At 61.8% G+C, this 27,558-nt stretch overlaps 3 long non-coding RNA genes across 3 annotated transcripts; all 3 read right to left on the bottom strand.

Annotated features, from left to right (window-relative positions):
- Positions 1 to 6,443: 6,443 nt before the first annotated feature.
- LOC129201236 (uncharacterized) lies at positions 6,444 to 9,219 on the bottom strand. The gene is made up of 3 exons (XR_008575313.1): positions 9,112 to 9,219; positions 7,916 to 8,065; positions 6,444 to 6,518 (listed from the first exon to the last, which is right to left on the bottom strand). It is a non-coding gene; the product is annotated as an uncharacterized LOC129201236 (long non-coding RNA).
- A 5,689-nt stretch (positions 9,220 to 14,908) lies between these two features.
- LOC129201237 (uncharacterized) lies at positions 14,909 to 17,687 on the bottom strand. The gene is made up of 3 exons (XR_008575314.1): positions 17,580 to 17,687; positions 16,383 to 16,532; positions 14,909 to 14,983 (listed from the first exon to the last, which is right to left on the bottom strand). It is a non-coding gene; the product is annotated as an uncharacterized LOC129201237 (long non-coding RNA).
- Positions 17,688 to 24,020: 6,333 nt separating this feature from the next.
- LOC129201234 (uncharacterized) lies at positions 24,021 to 27,018 on the bottom strand. Its single transcript, XR_008575312.1, has 3 exons — positions 26,689 to 27,018; positions 25,495 to 25,644; positions 24,021 to 24,095 (listed from the first exon to the last, which is right to left on the bottom strand). It is a non-coding gene; the product is annotated as an uncharacterized LOC129201234 (long non-coding RNA).
- Between the last annotated feature and the right edge of the window lie 540 nt (positions 27,019 to 27,558).

Below are 27,558 nucleotides of genomic sequence, written 5' to 3'. Positions count from 1 at the left end.
AAATTTCTTCCGGTAGCGCCATCAATTTAGCGGCCGAACCCAGCCGTCGAAATTCCGGTGCAACGGAGCGAGCAGGAACGCGTCCGTGCCGCTCTTCCCTGGCCACAGAGCCTTCCGCTCTACCCGTTACTGCGAACGTACGGAGCATCGGCGCAGCAGCACCTGTGGAATAACGCACCGCCCACAGCTATACAGAAGAAGAATCCGAGACGACGGTAGAAGACCCCAGACCAAAAGTCACCGCGGGACTAAGGGACGCGCGGACAGCGCGCGAGGGGCGGGTGTCCGGGACCCAAGCGTGGAACGGCCCCGGGATTTCTTTGTTCGGGGTCCCTCTCTTTGGAGGCGCCCCGCCCGGGCCGATCCCGCTGCTGCACCTTTCAGTTACGTTAATTATTTTACAAAATCCGACACCCGGAGACTGCTGCCGCCGGAAGCCTCGGGTCGAGCCCGAAGGAGGAGGAGGAGGAGGAAGCGCGCCCGAGAAGAAGCGTGCGCGCGACACCGTGAACGGGGTGCGAACGCTGGGGCGGCAGCTGCTCCTCCTCAACAGAGACAGAGAGAGAAAGAAGAGGGGGAAAGCCACAGGGTACAGAGGGCGGAAGTGGAAAAGAGGGGCCGGGAGCCGGACAGAGGGAGGTGGAGAAAGAGGCCGTCGGAAGGGAAGGGACGGGCTGCGGGGCAGAGGGGGACTTGCCAGCGCCAGGTTCGCGGTTCCACCCGATAATCGTAAAGGTCTCTGCCAACCTCGACGATTCGGTCGCTTTAAAAAACAATCGGGATCTCGAGGCGGACCGAGGGAGAGACGGAGAATATAAAAACGGTCGCGGCTAAGAGGGCAGAGAGGGAGGAATCGCGAGACAGGGAGAGGCAAGCCGGGCAGGGGAAAAAGTCCCGACAGGCTTCTGCAGCGACAGGGAGGAATTGAAGATTCGAGAGAGGGAGCTGGACAGAGAGAGAGACGGGGAAAGGTAAGACGGTGGCGAGCTACCGGGCAGAGAAGCAGAGTTTAATGCCGGGGACCGGGAGAGGGACAGAGAGGGAAGGAGAAAGGAACGAAGGGACGGGCTGCGGGGCAGACAGGGAGGAAGGAAGGAAGAAAGAAAGAAAGAGGGACAGGGAGCCAGACGAACCGCGACGGGGAAAGAAAAAGGTACCGACGGGCTAGGAGGCAGAGAGGGGAGACTTTAGAAAAACAGGGACGGGGAGCGAGACGGAGCCAGACCGAAAAAAGGAACCATAGCGACGGGTGCCGGGACAGAGAGGCGGGCCTTCAAAACGAGGGGCAGGGAAGAGGCTCAAGAGGGACGGAGAAAGAGAGAGACTCACGACGACTCGCTACGGAGCCGAGAAGGAAGACCTCGAACAACAGGAACGAGGAGCCGCACAGAGAGAGCCAGAGATGGCAGAAATACCGACAGGCTACAGGACCGAGGGGGAGGAATGCAGAAACAGTGGCTGGGGGCCGGACAGAGAGACAGGGAGAGAGAGAAGGAAACAATAGCCACGGGCTACGGGGCAGAGAGAGCGAGGACCTAAAAAAGGTGGGGACAGGCAGCCCGTCAGAGCGAGATGGAAAAAGAACATAGCGGGGAGCAGAAAGCAAACCAAAAAACCCCACAGCGGGGTGGGAAAGCGAGGGGGGCAGAGGAGGGCCCGCGACGCAGAGGAGAGGCGATGGGGCCCCGCGGGCCCAGGACTCACCGCAGCTCTGGCTCTCGGCGCTGCCGGGAGAGCTTGCCAGCGCAGACGCTTCTTTCTCCCGCTCTCCGCCTTTCCTTTGCTGTCGCTCCGGTCGCTCGGCTGTCCTCCGCCTAAGAGAATACACGGGTGTCTTACAGCTCCGAGGAGACGAGTCTGCCTAGATGAGTAGCCTGCCTCCCTGCCTCCCTCGGTACGCGGCCGCACCGTGCTTTGGATTACGCGTGGCGACCCTGCGGTGCCCGTCGGCAGCCTGACCTGCCGCGGAGCGCAACGAGGGATCTTTCCTCACCCGGCGAGGCAGGCGCTCTCTTGCCTGCAGCGGGAGGCAGCTGCCGGCCGGAGAGCCTTCCATCTCTTCTTCTTCTTCTTCACCTTTCTCTGGCCATTCCAGCTTCCCTTAGGGCAGCTGCTGTCCACGGCCGGTAAGCGCTCCGCCGCCTGTCCCTTTTCGCCCCCACGCCACGAGGCGAGCCAGGCCAGGCACAGGCGAGGCGGGTGCAGTCGACGGCATCCCCAAGGGAGGGACGGGCAACCACGTCCTCAGCGCGGCCTGGGAGAGGGAAAGAAAAAGCAGTGGCCGTTACTACCGGAGGTCGGCCCTGGCCGGAGACCCTCCTCCTTCTGCAGGGGCTTCCGGAGACGCCGCTCTTTCCCCGCGCTGCTGCTGCCGCTGCCGCCGCCCCGCCAGCACCCCTGTTCAGGAAGAAAGCGGCACAGGCGAGGGCCAGCTTGCCGCCTTCACGCCAGGGCTCGGGGGCGGCCTGGGGCTGCCGGACAGGCTTCCGGAGAGTCCGACCGGTAGCGCTCGTCTCGGGACACCGGGCAACGCCTCGCCGCGCGCAGCGCTCTCGTAGCACGGCCGCACCGCTGCTCGGGAGCGGCTGGAAGCCTGCAGAAAACCACTCGAAACCGGCAAAAAAACCCCAACCTCGCGCTCCTGCGAGAGCAAGTCGGGCTGTCCGGCAGCCACGTCCGCGAAAACGACGCCTCCCGGCACGCACTGGCAAGCGCCGCGTGGCAGCCGTTAGAGTGCCGTAAGACTACACTTCCCGGCGTGCTCCGGGGAGCCAATATGGCCGACCAGCAGCCGCGTGCCCCAAGACTGCAACTGCCGGCGTGCCGCGGGAGGCAGCCTTCCACGCTTCCTGACCCTGCGGGGACACCGTCCCGTGCCCTCACCCCAAAGCCGACTCACCCGAAAGCCCCGCCGAGCCGCGACGGCAGCCCCGAGCTCCGCAGCGCGGCTCCGGGCTGGCGCCCCCCCCCCCGCCCCCGCCCCCGCCTCCCCTCAGCCACCTCCGAAAGGCGCGGACGCCCGCCGGCTCCGGGCAGCCCCCGCCGCGCGGCTCCGGACGGTCTCCCCGCCCGGTTCCGACACGGCGCGCACCCCCCCCACCCGCCGCACGGCTCCGGGCAGCCCCCCTCCCCTCTGTGACACGGACCCCGCCGCCCCCCCCCGCCTCTCCTCGGAGGCGGCACCGCTGCCGCCGCCCTCCTCGGGGCTTTCCCCGGGACCCGCCGGTCCGTCCCGCTGCCCCGCTCACCTTCTCCCTCCGTGCAGCCGCAGCCCGGCGACGCCTCCGCTCCTCCCTCGGCTCACAGCAGCCCCTGCACACCGGCTGCCGGCAGCCGGTTCCGGGGAGGGGGCGTGGCGCTGCACTGCGCATGCGCGGCGCTGCCGCTGCAGTACCGAAATTTGGTCACTAGGCGGCAGCACCGAGCGAGCATGCGCTGTGCGATGCGTGAGGGGCGGGGCTTGGCGTGCGTCGGGGGCGGAGTTTGCGTGAGGGGCGGGGCTTGGCGTGCGTCGCGGGCGGAGTTTGCGTCGGGGGCGGAGTTTGCGTGAGGGGCGGGGCTTGGCATGCGTCGGGGGCGGAGTTTGCGTGAGGGGCGGGGCTTGGTGTGCGTCGGGGGAGGAGTTTGCGTCGGGGGCGGAGTTTGAGTGAGGGGCGGGGCTTGGCGTGCGTCGGGGGCGGAGTTTGCGTGAGGGGCGGGGCTTGGCGTGCGTCGGGGGCGGAGTTTGCGTGAGGGGCGGAGTTTGCGTGAGGGGCGGGGTTTGCGTGAGGGGCGGAGTTTGCGTGAGGGGCGGAGTTTGCGTCGGGGGCGGGGCTTGGCGTGCGTCAGGGGCGGAGTTTGCGTGAGGGGCGGGGCTTGGCGTGCGTCGGGGGAGGAGTTTGCGTCGGGGGCGGAGTTTGCGTGAGGGGCGGGGCTTGGCGTGCGTCGGGGGCGGAGTTTGCGTGAGGGGCGGAGTTTGCGTCGGGGGCGGAGTTTGCGTGAGGGGCGGGGTTTGCATGAGGGGCGGAGTTTGCGTGAGGGGCGGAGTTTGCGTCGGGGGCGGGGCTTGGCGTGCGTCGGGGCGGAGTTTGCGTGAGGGGCGGAGTTAGCGTCGGGGGGCGGAGTTTGTGTGAGGGGCGGGGCTTGGCTTGCATCGGGGCGGAGTTTGCGCCGGGGGCGGAGTTTACATCAGGGGCGGGGCTTGGCTTGCGTCGGGGCGGAGTTTGAGTGAGGGGCGGAGTTTGTGTGAGGGGCGGAGTTTGCGTGAGGGGCGGAGTTTGCGTGAGGGGCGGAGTTTGCGTCGGGGGCGGAGTTTGCGTGAGGGGCGGGGCTTGGCGTGCATCAGGGGCGGAGTTTGCGTGAGGGGGGCTTGGCATTCCATCAGGGGCGGAGTTTGAGTGAGGGGCGGGGCTTGGCGTGCGTCGGGGGAGGAGTTTGCGTGAGGGGCGGGGCTTGGCGTGCGTCGGGGGCGGAGTTTGCGTGAGGGGCGGAGTTTGCGTCGGGGGCGGAGTTTGCGTGAGGGGCGGGGCTTGGCGTGCGTCGGGGGCGGAGTTTGCGTGAGGGGCGGAGTTTGCATCGGGGGCGGGGCTTGGCGTGCGTCGGGGGCGGAGTTTGCGTGAGGGGCGGAGTTAGCGTCGGGGGGCGGAGTTTGTGTGAGGGGCGGGGCTTGGCTTGCGTCGGGGCGGAGTTTGCGCCGGGGGCGGAGTTTGCGTGAGGGGCGGGGCTTGGCTTGCATCAGGGCGGAGTTTGCACCGGGGGCGGAGTTTGCATCAGGGGCGGGGCTTGGCTTGCATCAGGGCGGAGTTTGAGTGAGGGGCGGGGCTTGGCGTAAGTCAGGGCGGAGTTTGCGTGAGGGGCGGAGTTTGCGTGAGGGGCGGGGCTTGGCGTGCGCCAGGGTCAGAGTTTGTGTGGGGGCGGAGTTTGCGTGAGGGGGGCTTGGCGTGCATCAGGGCGGAGTTTGCCTGAGGGGCGGGGCTTGGCTTGCATCAGGGCGGAGTTTGCGCCGGGGGCGGAGTTTCCATGAGGGGCGGGGCTTGGTGTGCGTGAGGGGCGGAGTTTGCGGGGGGGGCGGAGTTTGCGGGGGGGGGCGCGGAGTTTGGCATGGGTCAGGGGCGGAGCCAAGAAGCATCACTTTTGGATCCCGAGGATGCGAGCAATGTGACCTTGTTGAATACGTTAATACCCCCACACACACCTCCTCCCCCGCCCTCCATCACGGCCCCTCGCCCCCCCCCCCCCCCCCCCCCCGCAAAGGAAGCGCCAACGCAGCCGGCACGGCAAAAGAGACCGCAAGCGTTTATTCAGTCACACACAGAGCCGGTTCCGGGAGAGACTCCGCACCGGGGCTCGGGGCCCGGCCCTGGGGCACCTCGGCTGTCCTACCCGGAGCCACGCTCGCCAGTCCGGCGTGGAACAGACACACGGTCGGTCCGTCAGGCTGCTGGAGAGCTGGGCTGCTATGTGCAGGCTGCCGCCAAAACCGAGGAGCCAGCTGCAGGACGCTAGAAGAGAGGAGAAAAGGGGCAGCCAGCTGGATGGGGGGGGCGGCGGCGGCGAGCGAGAAAGCACGAGGCAAGGAAAGGGACGGCGAGTGAAGGACGGGGACAGGGAGCCTGACAGAGAGGGAGGAAGAAGCGGCAGGAAGAGAGGCAGCGGGACGGCGACCGACAAACCAGGACGGGGAGCGGGACAGAGAGGCAGAAACGACCCTGGGCGGGCAGCGCCACGGCGAGGGAGGAAAAGAGAATAAGGGCAGGGAGCCGGACCGAGAGGTACGGCGAGGGACAGCGGCACGGGGAGCAGGACAGAGCAACAGAGAATAAAAAAAGGAAGCGGGAGCGTGAGAGAACCGGGCTGGGGAGCAGGGAGAAGGAGAGATAAAAGGAGAGAGCAACAGAGGGAAAGAGGACCGGGGAGCGGGACGCTGGGGCAGAGTGAGAACAAGAGGGGCAGGGAGCAGGACAGAGGGGCAGAGGCAGAAGGAGGACAGAGGGACAGAGAGACAAAAGAGGGAGACGAGGACTGGGCAGAGGGGAGAGAAAGACGGGGGCAAGGAGCAGAGACACCAAGGTGCCAGGAAAAGGACGGTCAGATGGAGCGAGAAACAGGGTCGGGGAGCAGGACAAAAGGACAAAGAAAAAGGCGAGGAAGAAGGAAGGAAGGATAAAGGTGGGACAGGGAACGGGACATACGCAGCGAAACAAAGCAGAACAGAGAAGAGAGGACAGGGATTGAGGAACAGAGAGAGAGAGAGACGCAGGCTGGTACACAGAGACGGCGAAGGTAAGCAAAACCAGCGACGGGCAGGAGGACCTGGTTCTGACAACCCATCGCTCCCGGTGTCGCTTCCACGGCCTCAACAAATGCGACGTGCCGCAAGACAAGAGAATGGGAGAGTGAAAGCAAAGGCACGGGAAACTTAACGCTCTTAGTAATTTCACTGAGCATCACAGCTTACAGTTACTCAATGTCTTCCGGTGTCACAGGGTGAGGTACAACTGATTTCGTCTCCATATCTCTGGACAGAGCTTTTCTCATATCTGGGGGGGGGGGGGAAAAAAAAAAAAAAAATATTATAAGACGACAGTCCTTGCACAAAGCCACGTTCAGCGAATTCTCTATTACAATAAGGTCGTTTCTAACCCAGAAGATTTCACAGAATCATAGAGTATCTCAAGTTGGAAGGGACCCATACGGATCACCGAGACCAAGCCCCCGCTCCACGCGGGACTACCTAAAACTAAACCGTGCGACTAAGAGCATCGTTCAGACGCTCCTTGAACTCCTGACAGGCTCGGTGGCTGCGACCGCTTCCCTGGGGAGCCTGTTCCGTGACTGACCGACCGCCCTCTCAGTGAAAAGCCTTTTCCCAACGTCCGGTCTGAACTTGCCCTGACGCAGCTTCGTCCCGTTTCCTCGGGTCCTAGTGCCGGTCACCGGAGAGAGCGGAGGTCAGCGCCTCCCCCTCCGCCGTCCCCCTCGAGGAAGGTGTAGACTGCGATGAGGTCACCCCTCGGCCTTCCCTTCTCCAAGCTGAACAAACCAAGTGACCTCAGCCGCTCCCCCTAAGTCTTGCCTCGGAGACCTCTCGCCATCTCGGTCGCCCTCCTCCGCGCACGCTCCCAGAGCGTTGTTCGGCGGCACCGCTCTCGACTGGAACCTAACGCTGCACGTAACTCAACTGAGCGGAAAGGAAATGACGGGCTAAAGGGACAAATACACGATTTAAGGCAGCCGCAACGATGGCAGATGTCTGTCCGTAGCCCTTCTAGTTATTTCACAGCGCTCCTGCGTATCAAACGAACGGTACCAGAGCAGAAAAGGTATACGGCGTGGCCACGTTACCCCTCGGGGAGGACGGCGAAAGGAGAGAAGATCTAGAAAGAGGAAGCAGCTGGTACTTCGCTTTTGGTAACAGAATTAACATCAACACGTTCCTTCCCTTTGAAATTGAAAACGCCACCCAATTCTCTGCCACTGTTGACCACCGACACTTGTAAATTTCTAGTGAAACAGCTGAGGAAAACAAAGTTTCAGGTCCCTGGCTAGGGGAAGAAATCAGGCAAGCGCCGCCGTTCCTTCCCCCCGACAACACTAGCAAAAAAAACCAGCCGCTGGGGGCGAGCGTTCCTCCGAAAGAAAAATCAGGTGAGAAACCGCATTTTTATTTTCAGCTTACCTACAGGATAAATGTCTTTGTAGTTGCTACAAAACGTGTAAACTGCACAAAGATTAAGTTTTGTAACTGATCTAAGGTTCAGTACGAAAAACTACCTAAAGGAGTACGCAAAGTCCCACTCATCAACAATTATCTGACCCTGTTTCATATTAAAAAAAAAAAAAAAAAAAAAAAAATTAATGCTAATCACACAGACAAGCCCAGGAACCCTCCACATGAGAATCATTCCGTTCAGCCGGAGGCAGAGCGAGTACTTACCACGGGCATCCTCATCTGGCTCTCCGCTGCTAGCAGAGCGGCACGCCAACGCTGTCCGGTACACGCCGTAGTACGCCTAGTTGCTTCTACGTATTTACCGCCGCCTGATTTGATACTCTCACAAAGAGATCGACGAAAAAGCCACCCTTTCTTTGAAAAAATAAAAACCAAAACCACACAGTTAAGGAACGGTAGGCGAACGTATTTCTAAATCATAACCCACGGCTTGCAGGCAGACCAAGAGCAGCTCTGACGATGCGGTACGCTCATCAAACATCTTTCACGCAGGAATAACAGATGTACTCCTTTACCACGGGACGCAGCCGGCACAGGGACAAATTTCATGCTGTTTTTGTCACACGACCGTCCTTCTGCACCAGCCAGTGGGTTCAGAATTAAGGACAGGACAGGCTAAACGCTCACACGAGCCTCCTATCCGTAAGAAACTATTAAAAATAGAAAAAAAAACTTCCACGTTTTAGATCGCGTTGCCTTAGGGACTGCCTCCTTCAAAGCCTGCCTGTTGGGGGGGGGGGGGGTGGGGGGGGCGCGTGTGCGCGCACGCACGCGCGTGAGGCGTGGAAATCGGTCGCAGAATTCAGTTGCCTAACGAGAGACGGCCCTTCTCCTCGCAAGGCAAACGTTTCAAAACGTCGCACTCTTTTCCGATTTTACCGGCTGGTACTGGGGTTGCCCTACCAGCATGAGTTGGGGACCCGTCCCTCTGGGTCCGTGCGACGCCAAATTAAATATTCTGCAAGTAACCGAGCAGGAGATGGAAAGTAAGCTAAGATGCTCTCTGCCGTACAAGGTTTGTTCGCCATCGTCCCCGAGGGAATCGCACAAAGCCCACGCTTGCCGAACCGGTACGTCGGAGGCCCTACGGGAAACGGCGCTGACGTTTCGCCAAGCTCTTCTCCTGTCAAGAAGAGGACCTTTTCTGCGGCATCCCTATTGGCGTTCGGCCTGCTTTCGGCTCATTCTGGCAGGTCAGCTTTCAGAGAAAGCCTGAGATTTCAAACCGCCAAGCAACATTCACCATTCTTGCTCTCTGACTACGGGGAATTTCAGCGAATCGGAACGCTACTTGGAGCCACGTTCCGGGTCTGTTTCGCCGCAAACCAAATATCTAAGCCACGGACCGGGCGCCCGTAGAAAAATTACTTTAAAAGATTAAAGACAAGCACAGTACTCACTTCTCTGAAATTTCTTCCGGTAGCGCCATCAATTTAGCGGCCGAACCCAGCCGTCAAAATTCCGGTGCAACGGAGCGAGCAGGAACGCGTCCGTGCCGCTCTTCCCTGGCCACGGAGCCTTCCGCTCTACCCGTTACTGCGAACGTACGGAGCATCGGCACAGCAGCACCTGTGGAATAACGCACCGCCCACAGCTATACAGAAGAAGAATCCGAGACGACGGTAGAAGACCCCAGACCAAAAGTCACCGCGGGACTAAGGGACGCGCGGACAGCGCGCGAGGGGCGGGTGTCCGGGACCCAAGCGTGGAACGGCCCCGGGATTTCTTTGTTCGGGGTCCCTCTCTTTGGAGGCGCCCCGCCCGGGCCGATCCCGCTGCTGCACCTTTCAGTTACGTTAATTATTTTACAAAATCCGACACCCGGAGACTGCTGCCGCCGGAAGCCTCGGGTCGAGCCCGAAGGAGGAGGAGGAGGAGGAAGCGCGCCCGAGAAGAAGCGTGCGCGCGACACCGTGAACGGGGTGCGAACGCTGGGGCGGCAGCTGCTCCTCCTCAAACAGAGACAGAGAGAGAAAGAAGAGGGGGAAAGCCACAGGGTACAGAGGGCGGAAGTGGAAAAGAGGGGCCGGGAGCCGGACAGAGGGAGGTGGAGAAAGAGGCCGTCGGAAGGGAAGGGACGGGCTGCGGGGCAGAGGGGGACTTGCCAGCGCCAGGTTCGCGGTTCCACCCGATAATCGTAAAGGTCTCTGCCAACCTCGACGATTCGGTCGCTTTAAAAAACAATCGGGATCTCGAGGCGGACCGAGAGAGAGAGACGGAGAATATAAAAACGGTCGCGGCTAAGAGGGCAGAGAGGGAGGAATCGCGAGACAGGGAGAGGCAAGCCGGGCAGGGGAAAAAGTCCCGACAGGCTTCTGCAGCGACAGGGAGGAATTGAAGATTCGAGAGAGGGAGCTGGACAGAGAGAGAGACGGGGAAAGGTAAGACGGTGGCGAGCTACCGGGCAGAGAAGCAGAGTTTAAAGCCGGGGACCGGGAGAGGGACAGAGAGGGAAGGAGAAAGGAACGAAGGGACGGGCTGCGGGGCAGACAGGGAGGAAGGAAGGAAGGAAGAAAGAAAGAGGCACAGGGAGCCAGACGAACCGCGACGGGGAAAGAAAAAGGTACCGACGGGCTAGGAGGCAGAGAGGGGAGACTTTAGAAAAACAGGGACGGGGAGCGAGACGGAGCCAGACCGAAAAAAGGAACCATAGCGACGGGTGCCGGGACAGAGAGGCGGGCCTTCAAAACGAGGGGCAGGGAAGAGGCTCAAGAGGGACGGAGAAAGAGAGAGACTCACGACGACTCGCTACGGAGCCGAGAAGGAAGACCTCGAACAACAGGAACGAGGAGCCGCACAGAGAGAGCCAGAGATGGCAGAAATACCGACAGGCTACAGGACCGAGGGGGAGGAATGCAGAAACAGTGGCTGGGGGCCGGACAGAGAGACAGGGAGAGAGAGAAGGAAACAATAGCCACGGGCTACGGGGCAGAGAGAGCGAGGACCTAAAAAAGGTGGGGACAGGCAGCCCGTCAGAGCGAGATGGAAAAAGAACATAGCGGGGAGCAGAAAGCAAACCAAAAAACCCCACAGCGGGGTGGGAAAGCGAGGGGGGCAGAGGAGGGCCCGCGACGCAGAGGAGAGGCGATGGGGCCCCGCGGGCCCAGGACTCACCGCAGCTCTGGCTCTCGGCGCTGCCGGGAGAGCTTGCCAGCGCAGACGCTTCTTTCTCCCGCTCTCCGCCTTTCCTTTGCTGTCGCTCCGGTCGCTCGGCTGTCCTCCGCCTAAGAGAATACACGGGTGTCTTACAGCTCCGAGGAGACGAGTCTGCCTAGATGAGTAGCCTGCCTCCCTGCCTCCCTCGGTACGCGGCCGCACCGTGCTTTGGATTACGCGTGGCGACCCTGCGGTGCCCGTCGGCAGCCTGACCTGCCGCGGAGCGCAACGAGGGATCTTTCCTCACCCGGCGAGGCAGGCGCTCTCTTGCCTGCAGCGGGAGGCAGCTGCCGGCCGGAGAGCCTTCCATCTCTTCTTCTTCTTCTTCACCTTTCTCTGGCCATTCCAGCTTCCCTTAGGGCAGCTGCTGTCCACGGCCGGTAAGCGCTCCGCCGCCTGTCCCTTTTCGCCCCCACGCCACGAGGCGAGCCAGGCCAGGCACAGGCGAGGCGGGTGCAGTCGACGGCATCCCCAAGGGAGGGACGGGCAACCACGTCCTCAGCGCGGCCTGGGAGAGGGAAAGAAAAAGCAGTGGCCGTTACTACCGGAGGTCGGCCCTGGCCGGAGACCCTCCTCCTTCTGCAGGGGCTTCCGGAGACGCCGCTCTTTCCCCGCGCTGCTGCCGCTGCCGCCGCCGCCAGCACCCCTGTTCAGGAAGAAAGCGGCACAGGCGAGGGCCAGCTTGCCGCCTTCACGCCAGGGCTCGGGGGCGGCCTGGGGCTGCCGGACAGGCTTCCGGAGAGTCCGACCGGTAGCGCTCGTCTCGGGACACCGGGCAACGCCTCGCCGCGCGCGCGCTCTCGTAGCACGGCCGCACCGCTGCTCGGGAGCGGCTGGAAGCCTGCAGAAAACCACTCGAAACCGGCAAAAAAACCCCAACCTCGCGCTCCTGCGAGAGCAAGTCGGGCTGTCCGGCAGCCACGTCCGCGAAAACGACGCCTCCCGGCACGCACTGGCAAGCGCCGCGTGGCAGCCATTAGAGTGCCGTAAGACTACACTTCCCGGCGTGCTCCGGGGAGCCAATATGGCCGACCAGCAGCCGCGTGCCCCAAGACTGCAACTGCCGGCGTGCCGCGGGAGGCAGCCTTCCACGCTTCCTGACCCTGGGGGGACACCGTCCCGTGCCCTCACCCCAACGCCGACTCACCCGAAAGCCCCGCCGAGCCGCGACGGCAGCCCCGAGCTCCGCAGCGCGGCTCCGGGCTGGCGCCCCCCCCCCCGCCCCCGCCCCCGCCTCCCCTCAGCCACCTCCGAAAGGCGCGGACGCCCGCCGGCTCCGGGCAGCCCCCGCCGCGCGGCTCCGGACGGTCTCCCCGCCCGGTTCCGACACGGCGCGCACCCCCCCCACCCGCCGCACGGCTCCGGGCAGCCCCCCTCCCCTCTGTGACACGGACCCCGCCGCCCCCCCCGCCTCTCCTCGGAGGCGGCACCGCTGCCGCCGCCCTCCTCGGGGCTTTCCCCGGGACCCGCCGGTCCGTCCCGCTGCCCCGCTCACCTTCTCCCTCCGTGCAGCCGCAGCCCGGCGACGCCTCCGCTCCTCCCTCGGCTCACAGCAGCCCCTGCACACCGGCTGCCGGCAGCCGGTTCCGGGGAGGGGGCGTGGCGCTGCACTGCGCATGCGCGGCGCTGCCGCTGCAGTACCGAAAGTTGGTCACTAGGCGGCAGCACCGAGCGAGCATGCGCTGTGCGATGCGTGAGGGGCGGGGCTTGGCGTGCGTCGGGGGCGGAGTTTGCGTGAGGGGCGGGGCTTGGCGTGCGTCGCGGGCGGAGTTTGCGTCGGGGGCGGAGTTTGCGTGAGGGGCGGGGCTTGGCATGCGTCGGGGGCGGAGTTTGCGTGAGGGGCGGAGCTTGGTGTGCGTCGGGGGAGGAGTTTGCGTCGGGGGCGGAGTTTGCGTGAGGGGCGGGGCTTGGCGTGCGTCGGGGGCGGAGTTTGCGTGAGGGGCGGGGCTTGGCGTGCGTCGGGGGCGGAGTTTGCGTGAGGGGCGGAGTTTGCGTGAGGGGCGGGGTTTGCGTGAGGGGCGGAGTTTGCGTGAGGGGCGGAGTTTGCGTCGGGGGCGGGGCTTGGCGTGCGTCAGGGGCGGAGTTTGCGTGAGGGGCGGGGCTTGGCGTGCGTCGGGGGAGGAGTTTGCGTCGGGGGCGGAGTTTGCGTGAGGGGCGGGGCTTGGCGTGCGTCGGGGTCGGAGTTTGCGTGAGGGGCGGAGTTTGCGTCGGGGTCGGAGTTTGCGTGAGGGGCGGGGTTTGCATGAGGGGCGGAGTTTGCGTGAGGGGCGGAGTTAGCGTCGGGGGGCGGAGTTTGTGTGAGGGGCGGGGCTTGGCTTGCATCGGGGCGGAGTTTGCGCCGGGGGCGGAGTTTGCGTGAGGGGCGGGGCTTGGCGTGCGTCGGGGGCGGAGTTTGAGTGAGGGGCGGGGCTTGGTGTAAGTCAGGGCGGAGTTTGCGTGAGGGGCGGAGTTTGCGTGAGGGGCGGGGCTTGGCGTGCGCCAGGGTCAGAGTTTGTGTGGGGGCGGAGTTTGCGTGAGGGGGGCTTGGCGTGCATCAGGGCGGAGTTTGCCTGAGGGGCGGGGCTTGGCTTGCATCAGGGCGGAGTTTGCGCCGGGGGCGGAGTTTCCATGAGGGGCGGGGCTTGGTGTGCGTGAGGGGCGGAGTTTGCGGGGGGGCGGAGTTTGCGGGGGGGGGCCCGGAGTTTGGCATGGGTCAGGGGCGGAGCCAAGAAGCATCACTTTTGGATCCCGAGGATGCGAGCAATGTGACCTTGTTGAATACGTTAATACCCCCACACACACCTCCTCCCCCGCCCTCCATCACGGCCCCTCGCCCCCCCCCCCCGCAAAGGAAGCGCCAACGCAGCCGGCACGGCAAAAGAGACCGCAAGCGTTTATTCAGTCACACACAGAGCCGGTTCCGGGAGAGACTCCGCACCGGGGCTCGGGGCCCGGCCCTGGGGCACCTCGGCTGTCCTACCCGGAGCCACGCTCGCCAGTCCGGCGTGGAACAGACACACGGTCGGTCCGTCAGGCTGCTGGAGAGCTGGGCTGCTATGTGCAGGCTGCCGCCAAAACCGAGGAGCCAGCTGCAGGACGCTAGAAGAGAGGAGAAAAGGGGCAGCCAGCTGGATGGGGGGGGCGGCGGCGGCGAGCGAGAAAGCACGAGGCAAGGAAAGGGACGGCGAGTGAAGGACGGGGACAGGGAGCCTGACAGAGAGGGAGGAAGAAGCGGCAGGAAGAGAGGCAGCGGGACGGCGACCGACAAACCAGGACGGGGAGCGGGACAGAGAGGCAGAAACGACCCTGGGCGGGCAGCGCCACGGCGAGGGAGGAAAAGAGAATAAGGGCAGGGAGCCGGACCGAGAGGTACGGCGAGGGACAGCGGCACGGGGAGCAGGACAGAGCAACAGAGAATAAAAAAAGGAAGCGGGAGCGTGAGAGAACCGGGCTGGGGAGCAGGGAGAAGGAGAGATAAAAGGAGAGAGCAACAGAGGGAAAGAGGACCGGGGAGCGGGACGCTGGGGCAGAGTGAGAACAAGAGGGGCAGGGAGCAGGACAGAGGGGCAGAGGCAGAAGGAGGACAGAGGGACAGAGAGACAAAAGAGGGAGACGAGGACTGGGCAGAGGGGAGAGAAAGACGGGGGCAAGGAGCAGAGACACCAAGGTGCCAGGAAAAGGACGGTCAGATGGAGCGAGAAACAGGGTCGGGGAGCAGGACAAAAGGACAAAGAAAAAGGCGAGGAAGAAGGAAGGAAGGATAAAGGTGGGACAGGGAACGGGACATACGCAGCGAAACAAAGCAGAACAGAGAAGAGAGGACAGGGATTGAGGAACAGAGAGAGAGAGAGACGCAGGCTGGTACACAGAGACGGCGAAGGTAAGCACAACCAGCGACGGGCAGGAGGACCTGGTTCTGACAACCCATCGCTCCCGGTGTCGCTTCCACGGCCTCAACAAATGCGACGTGCCGCAAGACAAGAGAATGGGAGAGTGAAAGCAAAGGCACGGGAAACTTAACGCTCTTAGTAATTTCACTGAGCATCACAGCTTACAGTTACTCAATGTCTTCCGGTGTCACAGGGTGAGGTACAACTGATTTCGTCTCCATATCTCTGGACAGAGCTTTTCTCATATCTGGGGGGGGGGGGGGAAAAAAAAAAAAAAAGATATTCTAAGACGACAGTCCTTGCACAAAGCCACGTTCAGCGAATTCTCTATTACAATAAGGTCGTTTCTAACCCAGAAGATTTCACAGAATCATAGAGTATCTCAAGTTGGAAGGGACCCATACGGATCACCGAGACCAAGCCCCCGCTCCACGCGGGACTACCTAAAACTAAACCGTGCGACTAAGAGCATCGTTCAGACGCTCCTTGAACTCCTGACAGGCTCGGTGGCTGCGACCGCTTCCCTGGGGAGCCTGTTCCGTGACTGACCGACCGCCCTCTCAGTGAAAAGCCTTTTCCCAACGTCCGGTCTGAACTTGCCCTGACGCAGCTTCGTCCCGTTTCCTCGGGTCCTAGTGCCGGTCACCGGAGAGAGCGGAGGTCAGCGCCTCCCCCTCCGCCGTCCCCCTCGAGGAAGGTGTAGACTGCGATGAGGTCACCCCTCGGCCTTCCCTTCTCCAAGCTGAACAAACCAAGTGACCTCAGCCGCTCCCCCTAAGTCTTGCCTCGGAGACCTCTCGCCATCTCGGTCGCCCTCCTCCGCGCACGCTCCCAGAGCGTTGTTCGGCGGCACCGCTCTCGACTGGAACCTAACGCTGCACGTAACTCAACTGAGCGGAAAGGAAATGACGGGCTAAAGGGACAAATACACGATTTAAGGCAGCCGCAACGATGGCAGATGTCTGTCCGTAGCCCTTCTAGTTATTTCACAGCGCTCCTGCGTATCAAACGAACGGTACCAGAGCAGAAAAGGTATACGGCGTGGCCACGTTACCCCTCGGGGAGGACGGCGAAAGGAGAGAAGATCTAGAAAGAGGAAGCAGCTGGTACTTCGCTTTTGGTAACAGAATTAACATCAACACGTTCCTTCCCTTTGAAATTGAAAACGCCACCCAATTCTCTGCCACTGTTGACCACCGACACTTGTAAATTTCTAGTGAAACAGCTGAGGAAAACAAAGTTTCAGGTCCCTGGCTAGGGGAAGAAATCAGGCAAGCGCCGCCGTTCCTTCCCCCCGACAACACTAGCAAAAAAAACCAGCCGCTGGGGGCGAGCGTTCCTCCGAAAGAAAAATCAGGTGAGAAACCGCATTTTTATTTTCAGCTTACCTACAGGATAAATGTCTTTGTAGTTGCTACAAAACGTGTAAACTGCACAAAGATTAAGTTTTGTAACTGATCTAAGGTTCAGTACGAAAAACTACCTAAAGGAGTACGCAAAGTCCCACTCATCAACAATTATCTGACCCTGTTTCATATTAAAAAAAAAAAAAAAAAAAAAAAAAGTAATGCTAATCACACAGACAAGCCCAGGAACCCTCAACATGAGAATCTTTCCGTTCAGCCGGAGGCAGAGCGAGTACTTACCACGGGCATCCTCATCTGGCTCTCCGCTGCTAGCAGAGCGGCACGCCAACGCTGTCCGGTACACGCCGTAGTACGCCTAGTTGCTTCTACGTATTTACCGCCGCCTGATTTGATACTCTCACAAAGAGATCGACGAAAAAGCCACCCTTTCTTTGAAAAAATAAAAACCAAAACCACACAGTTAAGGAACGGTAGGCGAACGTATTTCTAAATCATAACCCACGGCTTGCAGGCAGACCAAGAGCAGCTCTGACGATGCGGTACGCTCATCAAACATCTTTCACGCAGGAATAACAGATGTACTCCTTTACCACGGGACGCAGCCGGCACAGGGACAAATTTCATGCTGTTTTTGTCACACGACCGTCCTTCTGCACCAGCCAGTGGGTTCAGAATTAAGGACAGGACAGGCTAAACGCTCACACGAGCCTCCTATCCGTAAGAAACTATTAAAAATAGAAAAAAAAACTTCCACGTTTTAGATCGCGTTGCCTTAGGGACTGCCTCCTTCAAAGCCTGCCTGTTGGGGGGGGGGGGGGGGGGTGGGGGCGCGTGTGCGCGCACGCACGCGCGCGAGGCGTGGAAATCGGTCGCAGAATTCAGTTGCCTAACGAGAGACGGCCCTTCTCCTCGCAAGGCAAACGTTTCAAAACGTCGCACTCTTTTCCGATTTTACCGGCTGGTACTGGGGTTGCCCTACCAGCATGAGTTGGGGACCCGTCCCTCTGGGTCCGTGCGACGCCAAATTAAATATTCTGCAAGTAACCGAGCAGGAGATGGAAAGTAAGCTAAGATGCTCTCTGCCGTACAAGGTTTGTTCGCCATCGTCCCCGAGGGAATCGCACAAAGCCCACGCTTGCCGAACCGGTACGTCGGAGGCCCTACGGGAAACGGCGCTGACGTTTCGCCAAGCTCTTCTCCTGTCAAGAAGAGGACCTTTTCTGCGGCATCCCTATTGGCGTTCGGCCTGCTTTCGGCTCATTCTGGCAGGTCAGCTTTCAGAGAAAGCCTGAGATTTCAAACCGCCAAGCAACATTCACCATTCTTGCTCTCTGACTACGGGGAATTTCAGCGAATCGGAACGCTACTTGGAGCCACGTTCCGGGTCTGTTTCGCCGCAAACCAAATATCTAAGCCACGGACCGGGCGCCCGTAGAAAAATTACTTTAAAAGATTAAAGACAAGCACAGTACTCACTTCTCTGAAATTTCTTCCGGTAGCGCCATCAATTTAGCGGCCGAACCCAGCCGTCAAAATTCCGGTGCAACGGAGCGAGCAGGAACGCGTCCGTGCCGCTCTTCCCTGGCCACGGAGCCTTCCGCTCTACCCGTTACTGCGAACGTACGGAGCATCGGCACAGCAGCACCTGTGGAATAACGCACCGCCCACAGCTATACAGAAGAAGAATCCGAGACGACGGTAGAAGACCCCAGACCAAAAGTCACCGCGGGACTAAGGGACGCGCGGACAGCGCGCGAGGGGCGGGTGTCCGGGACCCAAGCGTGGAACGGCCCCGGGATTTCTTTGTTCGGGGTCCCTCTCTTTGGAGGCGCCCCGCCCGGGCCGATCCCGCTGCTGCACCTTTCAGTTACGTTAATTATTTTACAAAATCCGACACCCGGAGACTGCTGCCGGAAGCCTCGGGTCGAGCCCGAAGGAGGAGGAGGAGGAGGAAGCGCGCCCGAGAAGAAGCGTGCGCGCGACACCGTGAACGGGGTGCGAACGCTGGGGCGGCAGCTGCTCCTCCTCAAACAGAGACAGAGAGAGAAAGAAGAGGGGGAAAGCCACAGGGTACAGAGGGCGGAAGTGGAAAAGAGGGGCCGGGAGCCGGACAGAGGGAGGTGGAGAAAGAGGCCGTCGGAAGGGAAGGGACGGGCTGCGGGGCAGAGGGGGACTTGCCAGCGCCAGGTTCGCGGTTCCACCCGATAATCGTAAAGGTCTCTGCCAACCTCGACGATTCGGTCGCTTTAAAAAACAATCGGGATCTCGAGGCGGACCGAGAGAGAGAGACGGAGAATATAAAAACGGTCGCGGCTAAGAGGGCAGAGAGGGAGGAATCGCGAGACAGGGAGAGGCAAGCCGGGCAGGGGAAAAAGTCCCGACAGGCTTCTGCAGCGACAGGGAGGAATTGAAGATTCGAGAGAGGGAGCTGGACAGAGAGAGAGACGGGGAAAGGTAAGACGGTGGCGAGCTACCGGGCAGAGAAGCAGAGTTTAAAGCCGGGGACCGGGAGAGGGACAGAGAGGGAAGGAGAAAGGAACGAAGGGACGGGCTGCGGGGCAGACAGGGAGGAAGGAAGGAAGGAAGAAAGAAAGAGGGACAGGGAGCCAGACGAACCGCGACGGGGAAAGAAAAAGGTACCGACGGGCTAGGAGGCAGAGAGGGGAGACTTTAGAAAAACAGGGACGGGGAGCGAGACGGAGCCAGACCGAAAAAAGGAACCATAGCGACGGGTGCCGGGACAGAGAGGCGGGCCTTCAAAACGAGGGGCAGGGAAGAGGCTCAAGAGGGACGGAGAAAGAGAGAGACTCACGACGACTCGCTACGGAGCCGAGAAGGAAGACCTCGAACAACAGGAACGAGGAGCCGCACAGAGAGAGCCAGAGATGGCAGAAATACCGACAGGCTACAGGACCGAGGGGGAGGAATGCAGAAACAGTGGCTGGGGGCCGGACAGAGAGACAGGGAGAGAGAGAAGGAAACAATAGCCACGGGCTACGGGGCAGAGAGAGCGAGGACCTAAAAAAGGTGGGGACAGGCAGCCCGTCAGAGCGAGATGGAAAAAGAACATAGCGGGGAGCAGAAAGCAAACCAAAAAACCCCACAGCGGGGTGGGAAAGCGAGGGGGGCAGAGGAGGGCCCGCGACGCAGAGGAGAGGCGATGGGGCCCCGCGGGCCCAGGACTCACCGCAGCTCTGGCTCTCGGCGCTGCCGGGAGAGCTTGCCAGCGCAGACGCTTCTTTCTCCCGCTCTCCGCCTTTCCTTTGCTGTCGCTCCGGTCGCTCGGCTGTCCTCCGCCTAAGAGAATACACGGGTGTCTTACAGCTCCGAGGAGACGAGTCTGCCTAGATGAGTAGCCTGCCTCCCTCGGTACGCGGCCGCACCGTGCTTTGGATTACGCGTGGCGACCCTGCGGTGCCCGTCGGCAGCCTGACCTGCCGCGGAGCGCAACGAGGGATCTTTCCTCACCCGGCGAGGCAGGCGCTCTCTTGCCTGCAGCGGGAGGCAGCTGCCGGCCGGAGAGCCTTCCATCTCTTCTTCTTCTTCTTCACCTTTCTCTGGCCATTCCAGCTTCCCTTAGGGCAGCTGCTGTCCACGGCCGGTAAGCGCTCCGCCGCCTGTCCCTTTTCGCCCCCACGCCACGAGGCGAGCCAGGCCAGGCACAGGCGAGGCGGGTGCAGTCGACGGCATCCCCAAGGGAGGGACGGGCAACCACGTCCTCAGCGCGGCCTGGGAGAGGGAAAGAAAAAGCAGTGGCCGTTACTACCGGAGGTCGGCCCTGGCCGGAGACCCTCCTCCTTCTGCAGGGGCTTCCGGAGACGCCGCTCTTTCCCCGCGCTGCTGCTGCCGCTGCCGCCGCCGCCAGCACCCCTGTTCAGGAAGAAAGCGGCACAGGCGAGGGCCAGCTTGCCGCCTTCACGCCAGGGCTCGGGGGCGGCCTGGGGCTGCCGGACAGGCTTCCGGAGAGTCCGACCGGTAGCGCTCGTCTCGGGACACCGGGCAACGCCTCGCCGCGCGCGCGCTCTCGTAGCACGGCCGCACCGCTGCTCGGGAGCGGCTGGAAGCCTGCAGAAAACCACTCGAAACCGGCAAAAAAACCCCAACCTCGCGCTCCTGCGAGAGCAAGTCGGGCTGTCCGGCAGCCACGTCCGCGAAAACGACGCCTCCCGGCACGCACTGGCAAGCGCCGCGTGGCAGCCGTTAGAGTGCCGTAAGACTACACTTCCCGGCGTGCTCCGGGGAGCCAATATGGCCGACCAGCAGCCGCGTGCCCCAAGACTGCAACTGCCGGCGTGCCGCGGGAGGCAGCCTTCCACGCTTCCTGACCCTGCGGGGACACCGTCCCGTGCCCTCACCCCAAAGCCGACTCACCCGAAAGCCCCGCCGAGCCGCGACGGCAGCCCCGAGCTCCGCAGCGCGGCTCCGGGCTGGCGCCCCCCCCCCGCCCCCGCCCCCGCCTCCCCTCAGCCACCTCCGAAAGGCGCGGACGCCCGCCGGCTCCGGGCAGCCCCCGCCGCGCGGCTCCGGACGGTCTCCCCGCCCGGTTCCGACACGGCGCGCACCCCCCCACCCGCCGCACGGCTCCGGGCAGCCCCCCTCCCCTCTGTGACACGGACCCCGCCGCCCCCCCGCCCCCCCGCCTCTCCTCGGAGGCGGCACCGCTGCCGCCGCCCTCCTCGGGGCTTTCCCCGGGACCCGCCGGTCCGTCCCGCTGCCCCGCTCACCTTCTCCCTCCGTGCAGCCGCAGCCCGGCGACGCCTCCGCTCCTCCCTCGGCTCACAGCAGCCCCTGCACACCGGCTGCCGGCAGCCGGTTCCGGGGAGGGGGCGTGGCGCTGCACTGCGCATGCGCGGCGCTGCCGCTGCAGTACCGAAATTTGGTCACTAGGCGGCAGCACCGAGCGAGCATGCGCTGTGCGATGCGTGAGGGGCGGGGCTTGGCGTGCGTCGGGGGCGGAGTTTGCGTGAGGGGCGGGGCTTGGCGTGCGTCGGGGGCGGAGTTTGCGTCGGGGGCGGAGTTTGCGTGAGGGGCGGGGCTTGGCATGCGTCGGGGGCGGAGTTTGCGTGAGGGGCGGGGCTTGGTGTGCGTCGGGGGAGGAGTTTGCGTCGGGGGCGGAGTTTGAGTGAGGGGCGGGGCTTGGCGTGCGTCGGGGGCGGAGTTTGCGTGAGGGGCGGGGCTTGGCGTGCGTCGGGGGCGGAGTTTGCGTGAGGGGCGGAGTTTGCGTGAGGGGCGGGGTTTGCGTGAGGGGCGGAGTTTGCGTGAGGGGCGGAGTTTGCGTCGGGAGCGGGGCTTGGCGTGCGTCAGGGGCGGAGTTTGCGTGAGGGGCGGGGCTTGGCGTGCGTCGGGGGAGGAGTTTGCGTCGGGGGCGGAGTTTGCGTGAGGGGCGGGGCTTGGCGTGCGTCGGGGGCGGAGTTTGCGTGAGGGGCGGAGTTTGCGTCGGGGGCGGAGTTTGCGTGAGGGGCGGGGTTTGCATGAGGGGCGGAGTTTGCGTGAGGGGCGGAGTTTGCGTCGGGGGCGGGGCTTGGCGTGCGTCGGGGCGGAGTTTGCGTGAGGGGCGGAGTTAGCGTCGGGGGGCGGAGTTTGTGTGAGGGGCGGGGCTTGGCTTGCATCGGGGCGGAGTTTGCGCCGGGGGCGGAGTTTACATCAGGGGCGGGGCTTGGCTTGCGTCGGGGCGGAGTTTGAGTGAGGGGCGGAGTTTGTGTGAGGGGCGGAGTTTGCGTGAGGGGCGGAGTTTGCGTGAGGGGCGGAGTTTGCGTCGGGGGCGGAGTTTGCGTGAGGGGCGGGGCTTGGCGTGCATCAGGGGCGGAGTTTGCGTGAGGGGGGCTTGGCATTCCATCAGGGGCGGAGTTTGAGTGAGGGGCGGGGCTTGGCGTGCGTCGGGGGAGGAGTTTGCGTGAGGGGCGGGGCTTGGCGTGCGTCGGGGGCGGAGTTTGCGTGAGGGGCGGAGTTTGCGTCGGGGGCGGAGTTTGCGTGAGGGGCGGGGCTTGGCGTGCGTCGGGGGCGGAGTTTGCGTGAGGGGCGGGGTTTGCATCGGGGGCGGGGCTTGGCGTGCGTCGGGGGCGGAGTTTGCGTGAGGGGCGGAGTTAGCGTCGGGGGGCGGAGTTTGTGTGAGGGGCGGGGCTTGGCTTGCGTCGGGGCGGAGTTTGCGCCGGGGGCGGAGTTTGCGTGAGGGGCGGGGCTTGGCTTGCATCAGGGCGGAGTTTGCACCGGGGGCGGAGTTTACATCAGGGGCGGGGCTTGGCTTGCATCAGGGCGGAGTTTGAGTGAGGGGCGGGGCTTGGCGTAAGTCAGGGCGGAGTTTGCGTGAGGGGCGGAGTTTGCGTGAGGGGCGGGGCTTGGCATGCGCCAGGGTCAGAGTTTGTGTGGGGGCGGAGTTTGCGTGAGGGGGGCTTGGCGTGCATCAGGGCGGAGTTTGCCTGAGGGGCGGGGCTTGGCTTGCATCAGGGCGGAGTTTGCGCCGGGGGCGGAGTTTCCATGAGGGGCGGGGCTTGGTGTGCGTGAGGGGCGGAGTTTGCGGGGGGGCGGAGTTTGCGGGGGGGGCGCGGAGTTTGGCATGGGTCAGGGGCGGAGCCAAGAAGCATCACTTTTGGATCCCGAGGATGCGAGCAATGTGACCTTGTTGAATACGTTAATACCCCCACACACACCTCCTCCCCCGCCCTCCATCACGGCCCCTCGCCCCCCCCCCCCCCCCCCCCCCCAAAGGAAGCGCCAACGCAGCCGGCACGGCAAAAGAGACCGCAAGCGTTTATTCAGTCACACACAGAGCCGGTTCCGGGAGAGACTCCGCACCGGGGCTCGGGGCCCGGCCCTGGGGCACCTCGGCTGTCCTACCCGGAGCCACGCTCGCCAGTCCGGCGTGGAACAGACACACGGTCGGTCCGTCAGGCTGCTGGAGAGCTGGGCTGCTATGTGCAGGCTGCCGCCAAAACCGAGGAGCCAGCTGCAGGACGCTAGAAGAGAGGAGAAAAGGGGCAGCCAGCTGGATGGGGGGGGGCGGCGGCGGCGAGCGAGAAAGCACGAGGCAAGGAAAGGGACGGCGAGTGAAGGACGGGGACAGGGAGCCTGACAGAGAGGGAGGAAGAAGCGGCAGGAAGAGAGGCAGCGGGACGGCGACCGACAAACCAGGACGGGGAGCGGGACAGAGAGGCAGAAACGACCCTGGGCGGGCAGCGCCACGGCGAGGGAGGAAAAGAGAATAAGGGCAGGGAGCCGGACCGAGAGGTACGGCGAGGGACAGCGGCACGGGGAGCAGGACAGAGCAACAGAGAATAAAAAAAGGAAGCGGGAGCGTGAGAGAACCGGGCTGGGGAGCAGGGAGAAGGAGAGATAAAAGGAGAGAGCAACAGAGGGAAAGAGGACCGGGGAGCGGGACGCTGGGGCAGAGTGAGAACAAGAGGGGCAGGGAGCAGGACAGAGGGGCAGAGGCAGAAGGAGGACAGAGGGACAGAGAGACAAAAGAGGGAGACGAGGACTGGGCAGAGGGGAGAGAAAGACGGGGGCAAGGAGCAGAGACACCAAGGTGCCAGGAAAAGGACGGTCAGATGGAGCGAGAAACAGGGTCGGGGAGCAGGACAAAAGGACAAAGAAAAAGGCGAGGAAGAAGGAAGGAAGGATAAAGGTGGGACAGGGAACGGGACATACGCAGCGAAACAAAGCAGAACAGAGAAGAGAGGACAGGGATTGAGGAACAGAGAGAGAGAGAGACGCAGGCTGGTACACAGAGACGGCGAAGGTAAGCAAAACCAGCGACGGGCAGGAGGACCTGGTTCTGACAACCCATCGCTCCCGGTGTCGCTTCCACGGCCTCAACAAATGCGACGTGCCGCAAGACAAGAGAATGGGAGAGTGAAAGCAAAGGCACGGGAAACTTAACGCTCTTAGTAATTTCACTGAGCATCACAGCTTACAGTTACTCAATGTCTTCCGGTGTCACAGGGTGAGGTACAACTGATTTCGTCTCCATATCTCTGGACAGAGCTTTTCTCATATCTGGGGGGGGGGGGGAAGAAAAAAAAAAAAGATATTCTAAGACGACAGTCCTTGCACAAAGCCACGTTCAGCGAATTCTCTATTACAATAAGGTCGTTTCTAACCCAGAAGATTTCACAGAATCATAGAGTATCTCAAGTTGGAAGGGACCCATACGGATCACCGAGACCAAGCCCCCGCTCCACGCGGGACTACCTAAAACTAAACCGTGCGACTAAGAGCATCGTTCAGACGCTCCTTGAACTCCTGACAGGCTCGGTGGCTGCGACCGCTTCCCTGGGGAGCCTGTTCCGTGACTGACCGACCGCCCTCTCAGTGAAAAGCCTTTTCCCAACGTCCGGTCTGAACTTGCCCTGACGCAGCTTCGTCCCGTTTCCTCGGGTCCTAGTGCCGGTCACCGGAGAGAGCGGAGGTCAGCGCCTCCCCCTCCGCCGTCCCCCTCGAGGAAGGTGTAGACTGCGATGAGGTCACCCCTCGGCCTTCCCTTCTCCAAGCTGAACAAACCAAGTGACCTCAGCCGCTCCCCCTAAGTCTTGCCTCGGAGACCTCTCGCCATCTCGGTCGCCCTCCTCCGCGCACGCTCCCAGAGCGTTGTTCGGCGGCACCGCTCTCGACTGGAACCTAACGCTGCACGTAACTCAACTGAGCGGAAAGGAAATGACGGGCTAAAGGGACAAATACACGATTTAAGGCAGCCGCAACGATGGCAGATGTCTGTCCGTAGCCCTTCTAGTTATTTCACAGCGCTCCTGCGTATCAAACGAACGGTACCAGAGCAGAAAAGGTATACGGCGTGGCCACGTTACCCCTCGGGGAGGACGGCGAAAGGAGAGAAGATCTAGAAAGAGGAAGCAGCTGGTACTTCGCTTTTGGTAACAGAATTAACATCAACACGTTCCTTCCCTTTGAAATTGAAAACGCCACCCAATTCTCTGCCACTGTTGACCACCGACACTTGTAAATTTCTAGTGAAACAGCTGAGGAAAACAAAGTTTCAGGTCCCTGGCTAGGGGAAGAAATCAGGCAAGCGCCGCCGTTCCTTCCCCCCGACAACACTAGCAAAAAAAACCAGCCGCTGGGGGCGAGCGTTCCTCCGAAAGAAAAATCAGGTGAGAAACCGCATTTTTATTTTCAGCTTACCTACAGGATAAATGTCTTTGTAGTTGCTACAAAACGTGTAAACTGCACAAAGATTAAGTTTTGTAACTGATCTAAGGTTCAGTACGAAAAACTACCTAAAGGAGTACGCAAAGTCCCACTCATCAACAATTATCTGACCCTGTTTCATATTAAAAAAAAAAAAAAAAAAAAAAAAAAGTAATGCTAATCACACAGACAAGCCCAGGAACCCTCCACATGAGAATCTTTCCGTTCAGCCGGAGGCAGAGCGAGTACTTACCACGGGCATCCTCATCTGGCTCTCCGCTGCTAGCAGAGCGGCACGCCAACGCTGTCCGGTACACGCCGTAGTACGCCTAGTTGCTTCTACGTATTTACCGCCGCCTGATTTGATACTCTCACAAAGAGATCGACGAAAAAGCCACCCTTTCTTTGAAAAAATAAAAACCAAAACCACACAGTTAAGGAACGGTAGGCGAACGTATTTCTAAATCATAACCCACGGCTTGCAGGCAGACCAAGAGCAGCTCTGACGATGCGGTACGCTCATCAAACATCTTTCACGCAGGAATAACAGATGTACTCCTTTACCACGGGACGCAGCCGGCACAGGGACAAATTTCATGCTGTTTTTGTCACACGACCGTCCTTCTGCACCAGCCAGTGGGTTCAGAATTAAGGACAGGACAGGCTAAACGCTCACACGAGCCTCCTATCCGTAAGAAACTATTAAAAATAGAAAAAAAAACTTCCACGTTTTAGATCGCGTTGCCTTAGGGACTGCCTCCTTCAAAGCCTGCCTGTTGGGGGGGGTGGGGTGGGGGGGCGCGTGTGCGCGCACGCACGCGCGTGAGGCGTGGAAATCGGTCGCAGAATTCAGTTGCCTAACGAGAGACGGCCCTTCTCCTCGCAAGGCAAACGTTTCAAAACGTCGCACTCTTTTCCGATTTTACCGGCTGGTACTGGGGTTGCCCTACCAGCATGAGTTGGGGACCCGTCCCTCTGGGTCCGTGCGACGCCAAATTAAATATTCTGCAAGTAACCGAGCAGGAGATGGAAAGTAAGCTAAGATGCTCTCTGCCGTACAAGGTTTGTTCGCCATCGTCCCCGAGGGAATCGCACAAAGCCCACGCTTGCCGAACCGGTACGTCGGAGGCCCTACGGGAAACGGCGCTGACGTTTCGCCAAGCTCTTCTCCTGTCAAGAAGAGGACCTTTTCTGCGGCATCCCTATTGGCGTTCGGCCTGCTTTCGGCTCATTCTGGCAGGTCAGCTTTCAGAGAAAGCCTGAGATTTCAAACCGCCAAGCAACATTCACCATTCTTGCTCTCTGACTACGGGGAATTTCAGCGAATCGGAACGCTACTTGGAGCCACGTTCCGGGTCTGTTTCGCCGCAAACCAAATATCTAAGCCACGGACCGGGCGCCCGTAGAAAAATTACTTTAAAAGATTAAAGACAAGCACAGTACTCACTTCTCTGAAATTTCTTCCGGTAGCGCCATCAATTTAGCGGCCGAACCCAGCCGTCAAAATTCCGGTGCAACGGAGCGAGCAGGAACGCGTCCGTGCCGCTCTTCCCTGGCCACGGAGCCTTCCGCTCTACCCGTTACTGCGAACGTACGGAGCATCGGCGCAGCAGCACCTGTGGAATAACGCACCGCCCACAGCTATACAGAAGAAGAATCCGAGACGACGGTAGAAGACCCCAGACCAAAAGTCACCGCGGGACTAAGGGACGCGCGGACAGCGCGCGAGGGGCGGGTGTCCGGGACCCAAGCGTGGAACGGCCCCGGGATTTCTTTGTTCGGGGTCCCTCTCTTTGGAGGCGCCCCGCCCGGGCCGATCCCGCTGCTGCACCTTTCAGTTACGTTAATTATTTTACAAAATCCGACACCCGGAGACTGCTGCCGGAAGCCTCGGGTCGAGCCCGAAGGAGGAGGAGGAGGAGGAAGCGCGCCCGAGAAGAAGCGTGCGCGCGACACCGTGAACGGGGTGCGAACGCTGGGGCGGCAGCTGCTCCTCCTCAAACAGAGACAGAGAGAGAAAGAAGAGGGGGAAAGCCACAGGGTACAGAGGGCGGAAGTGGAAAAGAGGGGCCGGGAGCCGGACAGAGGGAGGTGGAGAAAGAGGCCGTCGGAAGGGAAGGGACGGGCTGCGGGGCAGAGGGGGACTTGCCAGCGCCAGGTTCGCGGTTCCACCCGATAATCGTAAAGGTCTCTGCCAACCTCGACGATTCGGTCGCTTTAAAAAACAATCGGGATCTCGAGGCGGACCGAGAGAGAGAGACGGAGAATATAAAAACGGTCGCGGCTAAGAGGGCAGAGAGGGAGGAATCGCGAGACA

The sequence above is a fragment of the Grus americana genome, unplaced genomic scaffold (genome assembly GCF_028858705.1).
Source record: "Grus americana isolate bGruAme1 unplaced genomic scaffold, bGruAme1.mat scaffold_881, whole genome shotgun sequence".
NCBI classification, from domain to species: Eukaryota; Metazoa; Chordata; class Aves; order Gruiformes; family Gruidae; genus Grus; species Grus americana.
This window is presented reverse-complemented; position numbering and strand designations above follow the sequence as displayed.